We start from the raw sequence: 19,093 nt of genomic DNA, 5'->3' as shown, positions 1-19,093 counted from the left end.
AATAAGAGTGATCACAGATTTTCTTTGTTTTGGCCCTAGCTGCTCTAGTTTAGCCAGAAAATGGACTTTTATGTTTTCATTCAAAACTTGAGTTTTGGTAGGAAATAAGAGTGATCACAGATTTTCTTTGTTTTGGCCCTAGCTGCTCTAGTTTAGCCAGAAAATGGACTTTTATGTTTTCACTAAAAAATTGAGTTTTAGTATGAAATAAAAGTGATCACAGATTTTCATTGTTTTGGCCCTAGCTCTTCTAGTTTAGCCAGAAAATGGACTTTTATGATTTCACTCAAAAATTGAGTTTTACTAGGAAATATAAGTGATCACAGATTTTCTTTGTATTGGCCCTAGCTCCTCTAGTTTAGCCAGAAAATGGACTTTTATGTTTTTATTCAAAAATTGAGTTTTGGTAGGAAATGTAAGTGATCACAGATTTTCATTGTTTTGGCCCTAGCTCCTCTAGTTTAGCCAGAAAATGGACTTTTATGTTTTTATTCAAAAATTGAGTTTTGGTAGGAAATGTAAGTGATCACAGATTTTCATTGTTTTGGCCCTAGCTCTTCTAGTTTAGTCAGAAAATTGACTTTTATGTTTTCACTCAAAAGTTGAGTTTTAGTAGTAAATAAGAGTGATCACAGATTTTCTTTCTTTTGGCCCTAGCTCCTCTAGTTTAGCCAGAAAATGGACTTTTATGTTTTCACTCAAAAATTGAGTTTTGGTAGGAAATAAGGGTGATCACAGATTTTCTTTCTTTTGGCCCTAGCTCTTCTAGTTTAGCCAGAAAATGGACTTTTATGATTTCACTCAAAAATTGAGTTTTAGTATGAAATATAAGTGATCACAGATTTTCTTTGTATTGGCCCTAGCTCCTCTAGTTTAGCCAGAAAATGGACTTTTATGTTTTTATTAAAAATTGAGTTTTGGTAGGAAATGTAAGTGATCGCAGATTTTCTTTGTTTTGGCCCTAGCTCCTCTAGTTTAGCCAGAAAATGGACTTTTATGTTTTTATTCAAAAATCGAGTTTTGGTAGGAAATGTAAGTGATCGCAGATTTTCTTTGTTTTGGCCCTAGCTCCTCTAGTTTAGCCAGAAAATGGACTTTTATGTTTTCACTAAAAAATTGAGTTTTGGTAGGAAATAAGAGTGATCACAGATTTTCATTGTTTTGGCCCTAGCTCTTCTAGTTTAGCCAGAAAATGGACTTTTATGTTTTCACTAAAAAATTGAGTTTTGGTAGGAAATAAGAGTGATCACAGATTTTCATTGTTTTGGCCCTAGCTCTTCTAGTTTAGCCAGAAAATGGACTTTTATGTTTTCACTCAAAAATCGAGTTTTGGTAGGAAATGTAAGTGATCACAGATTTTTGGCCCTAGCTCCTCTAGTTTAGCCAGAAAATGGACTTTTATGTTTTCACTAGAAAATTGAGTTTTGGTAGGAAATAAGAGTGATCACAGATTTTCTTTCTTTTGGCCCTAGCTCTTCTAGTTTAGCCAGAAAATGGACTTTTATGTTTTCACTCAAAAATTGAGTTTTGGTAGGAAATGTAAGTATTCACAGATTTTCTTTGCTTTGGCCCTAGCTCCTCTAGTTTAGCCAGAAAATGGACCTTATGTTTTCACTCAAAAATTTAGTTTTACTAGGAAATAGATTTTCATTGTTTTGGCCCTAGCTCATCTAGTTTAGCCAGAAAATGGACTTTTATGTTTTTATTCAAAAATCGAGTTTTGGTAGGAAATGTAAGTGATCGCAGATTTTCTTTGTTTGGCCCTAGCTCCTCTAGTTTAGCCAGAAAATGGACTTTTATGTTTTTATTCAAAAATTGAGTTTTGGTAGGAAATATTAGTGATCACAGATTTTCATTGTTTTGGCCCTAGCTCTTCTAGTTTAGCCAGTAAATGGACTTTTATGTTTTCACTAAAAAATTGAGTTTTGGTAGGAAATAAGAGTGATCATAGATTTTCTTTCTTTTGGCCTTAGCTCTTCTAGTTTAGCCAGAAAATGGACTTTTATGTTTTCACTCAAAAATTGAGCTTTAGTATGAAATATAAGTGATCACAGATTTTCATTGTTTTGGCCCTAGCTCTTCTAGTTTAGCCAGAAAATGGACTTTTATGTTTTCACTCAAAAATTGAGTTTTAGTATGAAATATAAGTGATCACAGATTTTCATTGTTTTGGCCCTAGCTCTTCTAGTTTAGCCAGAAAATGGACTTTTATGTTTTCACTAAAAAATTGAGTTTTGGTAGGAAATAAGAGTGATCACAGATTTTCTTTCTTTTGGCCGTAGCTCTTCTAGTTTAGCCAGAAAATGGACTTTTATGTTTTCAGTCAAAAATTGAGTTTCAGTAGGAAATAAGAGTGATCACAGATTTTCATTTTTTTGGCCCTAGCTCTTCTAGTTTAGCCAGAAAATGGCCTTTTATGTTTTCACTCAAAAATTGAGTTTCAGTAGGAAATAAGAGTGATCACAGATTTTCTTTGTTTTGGCCATAGCTCTTCTAGTTTAGCCAGAAAATGGACTTTTATGTTTTCAGTCAAAAATTGAGTTTTGGTAGGAAATAAGAGTGATCACAGATTTTCATTTTTTTGGCCCTAGCTCTTCTAGTTTAGCCAGAAAATGGCCTTTTATGTTTTCACTCAAAAATTGAGTTTCAGTAGGAAATAAGAGTGATCACAGATTTTCTTTGTTTTGGCCCTAGCTCTTCTAGTTTCGCCAGAAAATGGACTTTTATGTTTTCACTCAAAAATTGAGTTTTACTAGGAATTATAAGTAATCACAGATTTTCTTTGCTTTGGCCCTAGCTCCTCTAGTTTAGCCAGAAAATGGACTTTTATTTTTCACTCAAAAATCGAGTTTTGGTAGGAAATATAAGTGATCACAGATTTTCTTTGTTTTGGCCCTAGCTCTTCTAGTTTAGCCAGAAAATGAACTTTTAAGTTTTCACTCAAAAATTTAGTTTTGGTAGGGAATATAAGTGATCACAGATTTTCTTTGTTTTGGCCCTAGCTCCTCTAGTTTAGCCAGAAAATGGACTTTTATGTTTTCACTCAAAAATTGAGTTTTGGTAGGAAATATAAGTGATCACAGATTTTCTTTTCTCTTCTAGTTTAGCCAGAAAATGGACTTTTATGTTTTCACTCAAAAATTGAGTTTTACTAGGAAATATAAGTGATCACAGATTTGTTTTGTTTTGGCCCTAGCTCTTCTAGTTTAGCCAGAAAATGGACTTTTATGTTTTCACTCAAAAATCGACTTTTTGTGGGAAATATAAGTGATCACATATTTTCTTTGTTTTGGCCCTAGCTCCTCTAGTTTAGCCAGAAAAGGATTTTTGTTTTAGTTGTGTTTTAAAGTTAACAGTTTTTGTTTTAACAATGTTACCATTTGTGATTTCTAATATAACAGGAAATACTGAACATACCTATGACTAGTTGCCAACCTTTTTAGTTACTGTTAAACTGAACATGGCATTAGTAAAACATTCGTGATGTTAGGGTTAACAGTATGAGCTAAACTAACAGCTGTTTTACAGAATTTGCTTAGTTTATTATTGGTTAGGTTTCATATCTTAAAACATTCCTCTCAAACATCATCAATAACATCATTGTTCTCTTTGAAAACATCACACAAATGGTACGAAATGAGAAAAGAAACAAGCAAAGCATGCAGACCAGCAAGCAAGTCTACTTACTGATTGATTGAGTGAGTGAGAGTTTGAGGAGGGTTGTGTGTTGTGTGGTAGTTATTGTTGTTGTGTTAATACCATCATTTTATTTATTTACTCTGGCTTTAGTTTGAGTGTAATCACAAGACCGTCAGAATTCAAACGACTGTAAAACGAAACAGACGCGTCGCGCATTGTTAGCAAAAGAAAAAAATATTGAAATATTTTTCTTTCTAAAAAAATAACTTAGTGTTAAAAAAAATTAAAACAAATAATTTAATAAAAATTTTCTAGAATTTAAAGAATTTTCTTTAAAACTTCAATCTAATCAAAAAGAAAAAGGTATAAAAAACCAACAAAAAATATTATTCTTAAACAAAGTTATCGTTGTTTGAGAGAGTGTTTGTTAAAGTTTATTAAAGTGCCTAATTGTGTGTGTGTGTATCACTATTCCTGAGTTAAGGATTCTTTTCTACTGCTACTCCTCTGCTCTTGCCCTTCAATTACAAAAACAACAATAAAAAAGTGCAGTGAACGAACACCTATAACAGCTTTTATTTATTTGTAATTTTTTTTTCTCTCTTTTTCTCCCCACCACCCATTTTTTTGTTGTTAACCAAAAGCCCTCTTTCCCTTTACTTTTGTTTGCTGTAGTTTAGCATTGAAAAACTTTCTTGTTGTTTTTGTTTGCAAAAAAAGGGTTCAAGAGAAAGAGCCAAAGCAAGTAAAAAAAAAACAAATCGCCAAGTAAAAGAAAATAAATATTCCGTACTTAATGCTCAGTTATGTGGAAAATTGCAGTGTAATTTAAACTGTGTTGTTGCTGCTGCTACTGCAGCTACTGCTGTTGTTTGTTTTTGTTTTCATTAAAAAATTTAATTGATTTTGATTTGAAGTGTTTTGTTTGATTATCCCCTAAATATTATGTGTTCTTTTGTTTTATGTTTTATATATAAAAAAAGTTAATAATTTCCTTTGTTTTTTTTTTTCTTAAAAAATTTTAGTTAAAAATTATAAACATATATTAAAATTATACAAAAATAAACAAATAAAAATAAACAGTAATTAAAACAATCTACAAAAACAGGATTTCCAATTGACCAATGTAAGTATATTTAAAGATTTTTGCAATCCTAGAGATTACATTATAACTGAACTAGATCTGAACCAGAACTAAACTAGAACTGAACTAATTTATTTAACAATTGTCCAGTTCTAGTTCAGTTCTAGTTCAGTTTTAGTTCAGTTCTAGTTCAGTTCTAATTCAGTTCTAGTTCAGTTCTATTTCAGTTCTAGTTCAGTTCTAGTTCAGTTCTAGTTCAGTTCTAGTTCAGTTCTAGTTCAGTTCTAGTTCAGTTCTAGTTCAGTTCTAGTTCAGATCTAGTTCAGTTCTAGTTCAGTTCTAGTTCGGTTCTAGTTCAGTTCTAGTTCAGTTCTAGTTCAGTTCTAGTTCTGTTCTAGTTCAGTTCTAGTTCAGTTCTAGTTCAGTTCTAGTTCAGTTCTAGTTCAGTTCTAGTTCAGTTCTCTAGTTCAGTTCTAGTTCAGTTCTAGTTCAGTTCTAGTTCAGTTCTAGTTCAGTTCTAGTTCAGTTCTAGTTCAGTTCTAGTTCAGTTCTAGTTCAGTTCTAGTTCAGTTCTAGTTCAGTTCTAGTTCAGTTCTAGTTCAGTTCTAGTTCAGTTCTAGTTCAGTTCTAGTTCAGTTCTAGTTCAGTTCTAGTTCAGTTCTAGTTCAGTTCTAGTTCGTAGTTCAGTTCTAGTTCAGTTCTAGTTCAGTTCTAGTTCAGTTCTAGTTCAGTTCTAGTTCAGTTTCTAGTTCAGTTCTAGTTCAGTTCTAGTTCAGTTCTAGTTCAGTTCTAGTTCAGTTCTAGTTCAGTTCTAGTTCAGTTCTAGTTCAGTTCTAGTTCAGTTCTAGTTTCAGTTCTAGTTCAGTTCTAGTTCAGTTCTAGTTCAGTTCTAGTTCAGTTCTAGTTCAGTTCTAGTTCAGTTCTAGTTCAGTTCTAGTTCAGTTCTAGTTCAGTTCTAGTTCAGTCCTAGTTCAGTTCTAGTTCAGTTCTAGTTCAGTTCTAGTTCAGTTCTAGTTCAGTTCTAGTTCAGTTCTAGTTCAGTTCTAGTTCAGTTCTAGTTCAGTTCTAGTTCAGTTCTAGTTCAGTTCTAGTTCAGTTCTAGTTCAGTTTGTTCAGTTCTAGTTCAGTTAGTTCAGTTCTAGTTCAGTTCTAGTCAGTTCTAGTTCAGTTCTAGTTCAGTTCTAGTTCAGTTCTAGTTCAGTTCTAGTTCATTCTAGTTCATCTAGTTCAGTTCTAGTTCAGTTCTAGTTCAGTTCTAGTCAGTTCTAGTTCAGTTCTAGTTCAGTTCTAGTTCAGTTCTAGTTCAGTTCTAGTTCAGTTCTAGTTCAGTTCTAGTTCAGTTCTAGTTCAGTTCTAGTTCAGTTCTAGTTCAGTTCTAGTTCAGTTCTAGTTCAGTTCTAGTTCAGTTCTAGTTCAGTTCTAGTTTCAGTTCTAGTTCAGTTCTAGTTCAGTTTCTAGTTCAGTCTAGTCAGTTTCTAGTTCAGTTCTAGTTCAGTTCTAGTTCTAGTTTCTAGTTCAGTTCTAGTTCAGTTCTAGTTCAGTTCTAGTTCAGTTCTAGTTCAGTTTCTAGTTCAGTTCTAGTTCAGTTCTAGTTCAGTTCTAGTTCAGTTCTAGTTCAGTTCTAGTTCTAGTTCTAGTTCAGTTCTAGTTCGTAGTTCAGTTCTAGTTCAGTTCTAGTTCAGTTCTAGTTCAGTTCTAGTTCAGTTCTAGTTCAGTTCTAGTTCAGTTCTAGTTCAGTTCTAGTTCAGTTCTAGTTCGTTCTAGTTCTAGTTCAGTTTCGTTCAGTAGTTCAGTTCTAGTTCAGTTCTCGTAGTTCTAGTCAGTTCAGTTCTAGTTCAGTTCTAGTTCAGTTCTAGTTCAGTTCTAGTTCAGTTCCTTCTATCTAGTTCAGTTCTAGTTCAGTTCTAGTTCGTTCTAGTCAGTTCTAGTTCAGTTCTAGTTCAGAGTTCTAGTTCAGTTCTAGTTCAGTTCTAGTTCAGTTCTAGTTCAGTTCTAGTTCAGTTTCTAGTTCAGTTCTAGTTCAGTTCTAGTTCAGTTCCTAGTTCCAGTCTAGTTCAGTTCTAGTTCAGTTCTAGTCAGTTCTAGTTGTTCTAGTTCAGTTTCTAGTTCAGTTCTAGTTCAGTTTCTAGTTCAGTTCTAGTTCAGTTCTAGTTCAGTTCTAGTTCAGTTCTAGTTCAGTTTCTAGTTCAGTTCTAGTTCAGTTCTAGTTCAGTTCTAGTTCAGTTCTAGTTCTAGTTCAGTTCTAGTTCAGTTCTAGTTCAGTTCTAGTTCAGTTCTAGTTCAGTTCTAGTTCAGTTCTAGTTCAAGTTCAGTTCTAGTTCAGTTCTAGTTCAGTTCAGTTCTGGTTCAGTTCAGTTCAGTTCAGTTCAGTTCTAGTTCAGTTCTAGTTCAGTTCTAGTTCAGTTCTAGTTCAGTTCTAGTTCAGTTCTAGTTCAGTTCTAGTTCAGTTCTAGTTCAGTTCTAGTTCAGTTCTAGTTCAGTTCTAGTTCCGTTCTAGTTCAGTTCTAGTTCAGTTCTAGTTCAGTTCTAGTTCCGTTCTAGTTCAGTTCTAGTTCAGTTCTAGTTCAGTTCTAGTTCAGTTCTAGTTCAGTTCTAGTTCAGTTCTAGTTCAGTTCTAGTTCAGTTCTAGTTCAGTTCTAGTTCAGTTCTAGTTCAGTTCTAGTTCAGTTTTAGTTCAGTTCTAGTTCAGTTCTAGTTCAGTTCTAGTTCAGTTCTAGTTCTAGTTCAGTTCTAGTTCAGTTCTAGTTCAGTTCTAGTTCAGTTCTAGTTCAGTTCTAGTTCAGTTCTAGTTCAGTTCTAGTTCAGTTCTAGTTCAGTTCTAGTTCAGTCCTAGTTCAGTTCTAGTTCAGTTCTAGTTCAGTTCTAGATTTGAAAAACACTAATGAGTAATATCAATGCAAAACGAATGGAAATCAATTATAAAGAATAGAAAGAAAATTTAGCTGCTGTCTTTCATTTGGGAGACTTTTTTTCGTAATTAACCAAAAGTAGCAAGTTTTATCAGTCATTTGTAATCTATTCGCTATTAATCTTTTATATTAAGCCTATTTCTTGTTTGACATTATCTCAAATATTGAAAAGTCATTTGAAAATGTTTGTTAAAACATTACACGTCTTCCTGTTTCTATTATACCTCTGACGAAAAAAATCGATATCATTAAAATCTTCTTCGAATTGTATTTGTATTTGTCTTTTTTATTTCTTTCAATTCGCAAATCTTAATAATATTTTCTTTTATCTATAACAACATTTATTTAATATTATTTATACTTCTTGATGATGCTGACAGACGTTGGGTTCTTCAGTACATTTCACAATTTAGTTTGAATTTTTTGCATTTTTTTGGGTCGTACGTGTTTTTAGATAATCACGTTCAGATGTCACGTTTTTTTATAAACATGGTTCATTGTTGCTCTAAAACAAAAAAATAAAAGGCAACGCAAAAAAAACAAGAAAGAAGTTTATTTGCCAAACACCAATAAAGAATAGAATAGACCTAATTTAAAAAGTCATAAGCAATGAAACCAGAGAAAAAAATTTCAAACATCTTTGTTTTATTTCTAGCTCGTACAAATAATTACAACGCAATATTTCCGGTTTCGCCATTAACAGAAGGTCCTTTGACGCTTACAGGGATTGTTACAAACACACGCACACACTTTTGTTAAACACTTTAAACAGTGTGATGTTCTAAGTGTTAATGTTTTAGAAATATTTACTTAACATATACAATCTCTTTCCAACACTGTTATATTGTCAAACACTTAGAGTTAGTAGAGCTGGAAAGTTAAATGAAAAAGTACCTACAGATGTCAAAAAGTACCTTAGAGATAAAGGAACTAGAACTGAATTAGAACTGAACTAGAACTGAACTAGAACTGAACTACAACTGAACTACAACTGAACTACAACTGAACTACAACTGAACTAGAACTGAACGAACTGAACTAGAACTGAACTAGAACTGAACTAGAACTGAACTAGAACTGAACTAGAACTGAACTAGAACTGAACTAGAACTGAACTAGAACTGAACTAGAACTGAACTAGAACTGAACTAGAACTGAACTAGAACTGAACTAGAACTGAACTAGAACTGAACTAGAACTGAACTAGAACTGAACTAGAACTGAACTAGAACTGAACTAGAACTGAACTAGAACTGAACTAGAAACTGAACTAGTACTGAACTAGAACTGAACTAGAACTGAACTAGAACTGAACTAGAACTGAACTAGAACTGAACTAGAACTGAACTAGAACTGAACTAGAACTGAACTAGAACTGAACTAGAACTGAACTAGAACTGAACTAGAACTGAACTAGAACTGAACTAGAACTGAACTAGAACTGAACTAGAACTGAACTAGAACTGAACTAGAACTGAACTAGAACTGAACTGAACTGAACTAGAACTGAACTAGAACTGAACTAGAACTGAACTAGAACTGAACTAGAACTGAACTAGAACTGAACTAGAACTGAACTAGAACTGAACTAGAACTGAACTAGAACTGAACTAGAACTGAACTAGAACTGAACTAGAACTGAACTAGAACTGAACTAGAACTGAACTAGAACTGAACTAGAACTGAACTAGAACTGAACTAGAACTGAACTAGAACTGAACTAGAACTGAACTAGAACTGAACTAGAACGGAAATAGAACTGAACTAGAACTGAACTAGAACTGAACTAGAACTGAACTAGAACTGAACTAGAACTGAACTAGAACTGAACTAGAACTGAACTAGAACTGAACTAGAACTGAACTAGAACTGAACTAGAACTGAACTAGAACTGAACTAGAACTGAACTAGAACTGAACTAGAACTGAACTAGAACTGAACTAGAACTGAACTAGAACTGAACTAGAACTGAACTAGAAACTGAACTAGAACTGAACTAGAACTGAACTAGAACTGAACTAGAACTGAACTAGAACTGAACTAGAACTGAACTAGAACTGAACTAGAACTGAACTAGAACTGAACTAGAACTGAACTAGAACTGAACTAGAACTGAACTAGAACTAGAACTGAACTAGAACTGAACTAGAACTGAACTAGAACTGAACTAGAACTGAACTAGAACTGAACTGAACTACTAGAACTGAACTAGAACTGAACTAGAACTGAACTAGAACTGAACTAGAACTGAACTAGAACTGAACTAGAACTGAACTAGAACTGAACTAGAACTGAACTAGAACTGAACTAGAACTGAACTAGAACTGAACTAGAACTGAACTAGAACTGAACTAGAACTGAACTAGAACTGAACTAGAACTGAACTAGAACTGAACTAGAACTGAACTAGAACTGACTAGAAACTGAACTAGAACTGAACTAGAACTGAACTAGAACTGAACTAGAACTGAACTAGAACTGAACTAGAACTGAACTAGAACTGAACTAGAACTGAACTAGAACTGAACTAGAACTGAACTAGAACTGAACTAGAACTGAACTAGAACTAGAACTGAACTAGAACTGAACTAGAACTGAACTAGAACTGAACTAGAACTGAACTAGAACTGAACTAGAACTGAACTAGAACTGAACTAGAACTGAACTAGAACTGAACTAAACTGAAGAACTGAACTAGAACTGAACTAGAACTGAACTAGAACTGAACTAGAACTGAACTAGAACTGAACTAGAACTGAACTAGAACTGAACTAGAACTGAACTAGAACTGAACTAGAACTGAACTAGAACTGAACTAGAACTGAACTAGAACTGAACTAGAACTGTAGAACTGAACTAGAACTGAACTAGAACTGAACTAGAACTGAACTAGAACTGAACTAGAACTGAACTAGAACTGAACTAGAACTGAACTAGAACTGAACTAGAACTGAACTAGAACTGAACTAGAACTGAACTAGAACTGAACTAGAACTGAACTAGAACTGAACTAGAACTGAACTAGAACTGAACTAGAACTGAACTAGAACTGAACTAGATCTGATCTAGAACTGAACTAGAACTCAATTCACTTTGTTACAATCAATTGTTTAAAATTTTATGAAGGATACTTCTGTATTAGCATTAGTCATTGTTGTAAAAGATGGTCCTTCAGACTCTTTCCAAGAATTTACGCATTTTCTGTTATTTGTTGCTGTAAATGTTATTACAACTTAACACTCCTATGTAAACATTAATACATACTAAAGTAGCCCACCATCCTGCCACATGTTATAAAGTTTTTGTTTGTTTTTATTTTCTCTTCTGAAGTTTCTAGTGTTTGTTTTTGTGTGTGTGTGTGTATGTAAAGTGTTCAGTTTTATTGCTTTTGATTAAGTTTTTCATGTTGTCTGCTTATGAGTCTGGGTTTCAATACAACTGGGAATTGAATGTTAACATTACAAAAAAAAAAAACAAAGTTATTGTCCTGCATGTTACTGTTATCCTTAAACAAACAAAAATGAAACACGTGCCACATGAAATTGCTTTTTCTTCTTTTTACTTGTATTCATGATGGAATAATGTTTTGTAAATTAAAAATAACCCGGAAGCTAAAGCATGAAATACTTTTAACAAATTATTCAAAAGTTTTGTGGAAGCTAAAATCCAATTAAATGTAACTAATATAGTTTTAATATATATCGATTGAAAACCCATTAACTAATTTTTTCGTATAAAATGCTCCGTGTTATAAATATTATTGATTTTTTTATGTTAGTTTTTTCTTATTAAGTTTTATTACATAGTTATGGAGAAAATTTATTTTCAAAACTTTATATAATCGTTTTACAGAGTCTGTTTTTGTGTGTGTATTATATCCTTGAACAAAAATTTTCCCGTTTTTTTTTTTATTACGTTAGTCCTTAAGTCGTCAATGTCATTTAACAGGCGCCAGTTGTATTTCTATATGTATAACTTTACAATGATAAGAATGAACACAATCGCCTTAACTTTTTTTCTTCATCATTGTGGTATGACAGTAAATAAATTGTATTTGTGAATAGATGATAGTGGGTGTAAATGTAAATGGGACACTTTGAAAGTTTCGAATAAATTAAAGAGAAAAGTTTAAGCTTTAATCATGGAGCTTTTTGTAGTATGCAATGAGCTTTATTTATAAGTTTGTGGCATCCTAACTAGGTTTTAAATGTAGCTTTTTATATAGGCCCAATTAAGCTTCAATCAGTGCTCTATATAGTCTAAATCTAGCTTCAATCGCTTTTTATATAGTCCCTATTAAGCTTTATAAAGCACTAACTAAGCTTTGACAAAGCTCCAAATTAGTCTTAACCCTTCAATGTAGCTTTTTATATAAGTCCAACAATTAAGCTTCAATCAGTGCTCTATATATAGTCCAAATCTAGTTTCAATCGCGGCTCTAAGCTTTATAAAGCACTAACTAAGCTTTAATAAAGCTACAAATTAGTCTTAACCCTATTACTATCTAAAGTCACAGAATTGAGGATATCTTAGTAGCTTTAATTAAGCTTTAATACCCATTTCTTTTAGTCACAATTAAGCCTCAATTGCTGATCTTTATGAAGTCCTAACTTAACTTTTGTTGTGACTTTAATAAAGTCCCAATTAAGCTTTAATCGAGACTATTTCAATGGTAATAAGCTTCAACTACAGCTCATTTTGTAGTCCTAACTAAGCTTCAATTGTGGCTACTTAATCTTAATAAAGCTTAATAATATGGTTCTTAATATAGTCCCAACATAGCTTTAGTTGTGGGTCTTAATGTATAGTCCCCACAAAGCTTTTACTATGACTCTTTATAAAGTCTAATCAAGCGTTGTTCTTTATAAATTCAGAACTGAGCTTTCATAAGGACACTTTATATAGTACCAACTAAGCCTCAATCTAAGTACTTTATAGTCTCAAGTAACCTTCAGTCTTGTTTTTTTATATATTAAAAAAAACTTAAATCATATTTTTATACATATAGTCACAGTTGAGCTTTAATCGTGGCTTCTTTCATAGTCCCAAATTTATAGTTCGAGCTGTGTTTCCCTTGAGTTTAAAGCATAGCTTCTAGATTGTCCAATTTGAACTTCAATCTCAGCTTTTTATAAGTACAAGTTGAGCTTCAATCGTAGCATTTGAAATTGTTAAATTTGAGCTTCAATCTTGGCTTCTTATGAGTATAAGTTGAGCGTCAATCGTGGCATTTAAGATTATCTAAGTTGAGCTTCAATCTTGTCTTCTTGTGAGTATATGTTGAGCTTTAAATGTAGTCGTTTCTTATATAGTTGTAGTTAAGCTTAAATTTTCAATTTCAGCTTTTTATTAATATTAGATGAGCTTTAATCGTATCATTTAAGATTGTCCAAGTGGAGTTCTAATAAGGACACATTTGAGTTTCTATCTTGATTTGATATTAGTATAAGTTGAGCTTAAATCGTAGTACTCAACATTGTCCCCATTGAGCTTCAATCATGACTTCCGTTAAAGTCCCATTTAAGCTTCTGTTATGGTTTCTCATTTAGATCCATTTTATCATCAATACTAGCTTTTATTAGAGCTTAAATCGTGACTTATTATATAGTCTAATTTGATCTTCAATCTTGGCTTCTTATTTTATACATATAGTCACAGTTGAGCTTTAATCGTGGCTTCTTTTATAGTCTCAGCTCATCTCTAATTTATAGTTCGAGCTGTGTTGCCGTAGAGTATAAATCACGGCTTCCTATTAGTATAAGTTGAGCTTCAATCGTAGCATTTAAGATTGTCCAATTTGAACTTCAATCTCAGCTTCTTATAAGTATAAGTTGAGCTTCAATCGTAGCATTTAAAATTGTTAAATTTGAGCTTCAATCTTGGCTTCTATATGTCTAATATGAGCTTCAATCTTGTCTTCTTATGAGTATATGTTGAGCTTTAAACGTAATCGTTTCTTATATAGTCATAGTTAAGCTTAAATTTTCAGCTTTAATTGAGCTTCTATTTCAGCTTTTTATTAATATTAGATGAGCTTTAATCGTACCATTTAAGATTGTCCAAGTGGAGTTCTAATAAGGACACATTTGAGTTTCTATCTTGGTTTCATATTAGTATAAGTTGAGCTTAAATCATAGTAGAGCTTCAATTATGGCTTCCGTTAAAGTTTTCATTAAAGTTTCTCAATTAGATCCATTTGATCATCAAGAGTAGCTTTTATTCGAGCTTAAATTCTGACTTATTATAAAGTTTCATTTGAGCTTCAATCATGGCTTATTATTTAGTCCCGTTTAAGCTTCAATCATGGCTTAAGTTAAACTTACATTTGAGCTTCTGTTATGGATTTTCATTTAGTCCCATTTGAACATCAATAATTCCTTATAATTTACTCCTATTCGAACTTATATCCTGACTTATAGAGGTTTAATTCTAGCTTATTATTAAAATAAGTATGTCCCTTTTAATGTTCAATTCAGGCTTCTTCTTAAGTCCCACTAAAGCTTTAATCATTTATTACTATAATGTCTTATTTAATCTTCAATCTTAGCTTCTTAGTTTGAGCCATTCTAGCTTTAATCTTGACTTCCAATATAGTCCCATTTGAGCTTCAATTATGGCTTTTTATTAAGGCTTAGTTGATCTTGACTTGGTGCTTCTGATATAGTTCTATTAGAGCTTCTTATTTAGTCCCAATTAAGTTTTAATCCTGGCTTTAAATATAGCCCGAATTAGGTATAGTCCCATTTGAGCTTCAATAATGAGCTTTTATTAAGTCCTAATAGATCTTGACTTGGGGCTTTTGATATAGTCCCACTTGAGCTTTTGTTGTGGATTCCTATTTAGTCTCAATTGAGTTTCTATTTATGGTTTAACATAAAGCCCGAATTAGGTACCAATTTTGCTAACGATTATGAACCATTATTTGGTACCAATTGGGTCTTAATTGTTGTATTTTTATGGGTTTCATGAGTCCAGTGTTGATCCAGGTTTTCTGTGTGGTTCCGATTTAGCTTTAATCAAGCTGTTTTCCTGGGCTTACTTCGTTCTTAATGCTGATGTTTTGGTAGCAACTTTTCTTTAGTCTTGACTCTTCAAATTTTTAAAAAAGTACCTTTTTAGTACTTTTGTAAAATAGTACTTTAAGCTCCTATTTTATGAAATATTACCTAAAGATCAAGAAAACTCTATAAACATTTAAGTACAAGTTCTTTTAGGTACTTTTTTTTAACAATTATTTAAGGTTCCTTTACCTTTTTACTTAACTGTACTTTTGTTTTTCTAAGTAGTAGGAGTTTTCCAACAAATACGCGGGGCTCCAGTAATAAACCACCCACATTTTTATGTTTTTAGTTTGGTTTCTAATGTACTTTAGTGATTTTTTTCGTTATTGTACTTTAGTACTTTCTATTAGTTGTTAGTTGATAAATTATGTACGAAACAAATAACAGCAAAAGGAACCCGAAAAAAAGTAGTAAAAATTTCAACAAATATTGTATAAAGCCATAAAAGAACTAAATATGTATGAAGGTTAAATTGTCCCTAAGTTAGTTGCTAGTAGATGTTGTATTGCCTGCGAACATAATTATTTTCGATTTGAGGCAGTGCGTGTATGTCTATGTATAGAGGGGAAAAAGGACATTGACAAAGGGGGGGAAGGGAGTAAAGGGGAAAGGTTTTAGTAGTAATGTCATTAGTTAGTTAATATTGATGTCAGCAATATCCTTAGAGTTTAAGTATGAGTTTAGAAGAAAAGTAAGCGGTATTACAGACTTGTCACTAAGTCCATTAGAAAAGTAATAGCATACGTCACTGCCAAGTAGATGTTGTGGTATGAGTAACTACAAATGCGTGCATGGCTGCGTGGGTCCTTGTGTATGTCCTTGCGTTTGTGGTTGTCTAAGTTTTAAAACAGAGTTCTCCCTAATATGAGTCATCCTGTTTAAACGTCACCAGGAAATATTAAACTTTTTTTTTCCTAAATAAAAATATCCTAAGTTCAGCAGAGTATGTATATAATTGTATATTAAGGATTTTATTTTGTTATCGACAGTTTTTTTTTATATTTTGTAACAAATACTATAACATACACTCACGCACGCACCCATTAAAAATACATATATTTATATGTATTTATCCTTGTTATCCTTGCCTTCATTGCTTTCATTTCTATTGTTTATTCTTGCGTTTTGTTATTTTTGAGTTGTTTTTATTATTTGTTTTTGTTTTTTTTTCAGTTATTTAATAATTTTTTTTATTGTATTTTTCTTTGTTACTGAACTTTTGCCTGGAGCCTTTAGGCTCATAAATATTTTTGTATGTCTGCTGTGCACAAAAAAAAGGATGTCAGTGCTTTTATGTGCTTGTATGTGTATTATGTCTGCGTATTATTTATGATCTAATAACATAATTTAGTTGTTAACTAAGACAATAGGAAAATAACTAAATATTACAGATTTTTCTTGTTTTTTTTGTCAATTTATTTATAGGAATTTGATTAAATTAAATTTGCTCTAGGTTTGTATTTGAAAAAAATGTAGGACAATAATGGAATTTATATGCATAGAATTTGTATAGTCAAAACTAAGCTTCAATCTTGGTTATTTATAGAGACTTAATTGTCACTTACGACATAGACTCATTTAAGCTTCAATCAAGGCTTATTATTAAGTCTGATTTAAAAATCAATTCTTTATATAGTTTGAGCTTCAAGTACGTATTCTAATTTGTAAACTTTTGAACCTTAAGTGAGAATTGTGATATATTTTAACTAGATCTTTAATCGGGGATCATAATTTCGTCTTGGTTAAGCTCCAATGCTGACTTCGTAGAATTTCCCAGAACTGAACTAGAACTGAACTAGAACTGAACTAGAACTGAACTAGAACTGAACTAGAACTGAACTAGAACTGAACTAGAACTGAACTAGAACTGACTAGAACTGAACTAGACTGCGAACTAGAACTGAACTAGAACTGAACTAGAACTGGACTAGAACTGGAAACTAGAACTGAACTAGAACTGAACTAGAACTGACTAGAACTGAACTAGAACTGAACTAGAATGAACTAGAAACTGAACGAACTGAACTAGAACTGAACTAGAATGAACTAGAACTAAACTAGAACTGAACTAGAACTGAACTAGAACTGAACTAGAATGAACTAGAACTGAACTAGAACTGAACTAGAACTGAACTAGAAACTGACCTAGAACTGAACTAGAACTGAACTAGATACTGAACTAGAACTGGAACTAGAACTGAACTAGAACTGAACTAGAACTGAAACTAGAACTGAACTAGAAACTGAACTAGGAACGAACTAGAACGAACTAGAACTGAACTAGAAACTGACTAGACCTGAAACTAGACTAACTAGAACTGAACTAGAAGCTGAACTAGAACTGAAACTAGGAACTGACCTAGAACTGAACTAGAACTGAACTAGAACTGAACTAGAACTTGAACTAGAACTGAACTAGAACTGAAGCTAGAACTGAACTAGAACTGACTAGAACTGAACTAGAACTGAAGCTAGACTGACTAGAACTAACTAAACTGAACTAAGAACTGACTAGAACTGACTAGACTGAACTAGAACTGAACTTAGAACTGAACTAGAACTGAACTAGAACTGAACTAGAACTGAACTAGAACTGAACTAGAACTGAACTAGAACTGAACTGAAACTGAACTAGAACTGAACTAGAACTGAACTAGAACTGAACTAGAACTGAGCTAGAACTGAACTAGAACTGAACTAGAACTGAACTAGAACTGAACTAGAACTGAACTAGAACTGAACTAGAACTGAACTAGAACTGAACTAGAACTGAACTAGAACTGAACTAGAACTGAACTAGAACTGAACTAGAACTGAACTAGAACTGAACTAGAACTGAACTAGAACTGAACTAGAACTGAACTAGAACTGAACTAGAACTGAACTAAACTGACTAGAACTGAACTAGAAACTGAACTAGAACTGAACTAGAACTGAACTAGAACTGAACTAGAACTGAACTAGAACTGAAACTAGAACTGAACTAGAACTGAACTAGAACTAGAACTGAACTAGAACTGAACTAGAACTGAACTAGAACTGAACTAGAACTGAACTAGAACTGAACTAGAACTGAACTAGAACTGAACTAGAACTGAACTAGAACTGAGCTAGAACTGAACTAGAACTGAACTAGAACTGAACTAGAACTGAACTAGAACTGAACTAGAACTGAACTAGAACTGAACTAGAACTGAACTAGAACTGAACTAGAACTGAACTAGAACTGAACTAGAACTGAACTAGAACTGAACTAGAACTGAACTAGAACTGAACTAGAACTGAACTAGAACTGAACTAGAACTGAACTAGAACTGAACTAGAACTGAACTAGAACTGAACTAGAACTGAACTAGAACTGAACTAGAACTGAACTAGAACTGAACTAGAACTGAACTAGAACTGAACTAGAACTGAACTAGAACTGAACTAGAACTGAAATAGAACTGAACTAGAACTGAACTAGAACTGAACTTGAACTGAACTAGAACTGAACTAGAACTGAACTAGAACTGAACTAGAACTGAACTAGAACTGAACTAGAACTGAACTAGAACTGAACTAGAACTGAACTAGAACTGAACTAGAACTGAACTAGAACTGAACTAGAACTGAACTAGAACTGAACTAGAACTGAACTAGAACTGAACTAGAACTGAACTAGAACTGAACTAGAACTGAACTAGAACTGAGCTAGAACTGAGCTAGAACTGAACTAGAACTGAACTAGAACTGAACTAGAACTGAACTAGAACTGAACTAGAACTGAACTAAACTGAACTAGAACTGAACTAGAACTGAACTAGAACTGAACTAGAACTGAACTAGAACTGAACTAGAACTGAACTAGAACTGAACTAGAACTGAACTAGAACTGAACTAGAACAGAACTAGAACTGAACTAGAACTGAACTAGAACTGAACTAGAACTGAACTAGAACTGAACTTGAACTGAACTAGAACTGAACTAGAACTGAACTAGAACTGAACTAGAACTGAGCTAGAACTGAACTAGAACTGAACTAGAACTGAACTAGAACTGAACTAGAACTGAACTAGAACTGAACTAGAACTGAACTAGAACTGAACTAGAACTGAACTAGAACTGAACTAGAACTGAAACTAGAAGAACTAGAAACTAGAACTGAACTAGAACTGAACTAGAACAGAATTAGAAACATGAACTAGAACTGAACTAGAACTGAACTAGAACTGAACTAGAACTGAACTAGAACTGAACTAGACTGAACTAGAACTGAACTAGAACTGAACTAGAACTGAGCTAGACAACTGAACTAGAACTGAACTATAACTGAACTAGAAACTGCACTAGAAACTGAACTAGAACTGAACTAGAACGGACTAGAAACTGAACTAGAACTGAACTGAAAACTGAACTA

The 19,093-nt window shown here is 32.8% G+C and overlaps 1 protein-coding gene across 1 annotated transcript in view; it reads left to right on the top strand.

The window, feature by feature from the left end:
- The first annotated feature begins 3,813 nt into the window (after positions 1 to 3,813).
- The window catches only part of LOC119604259 (protein unzipped), a 94,755-nt gene continuing 79,475 nt past the window's right edge, over positions 3,814 to 19,093 (top strand). The window contains exons 1-2 of the mRNA XM_037956757.1: positions 3,814 to 4,002; positions 4,665 to 4,765. The gene's annotated coding sequence lies outside the window, so the exon portion shown is untranslated. The remainder of the gene's footprint in view (positions 4,003 to 4,664; positions 4,766 to 19,093) is intronic.

Source organism: Lucilia sericata, unplaced genomic scaffold (genome assembly GCF_015586225.1).
Source record: "Lucilia sericata isolate MDLA Ls3-8-SP2 unplaced genomic scaffold, ASM1558622v1 Contig000376F_arrow, whole genome shotgun sequence".
Taxonomy (NCBI): domain Eukaryota; kingdom Metazoa; phylum Arthropoda; class Insecta; order Diptera; family Calliphoridae; genus Lucilia; species Lucilia sericata.
This window is presented reverse-complemented; position numbering and strand designations above follow the sequence as displayed.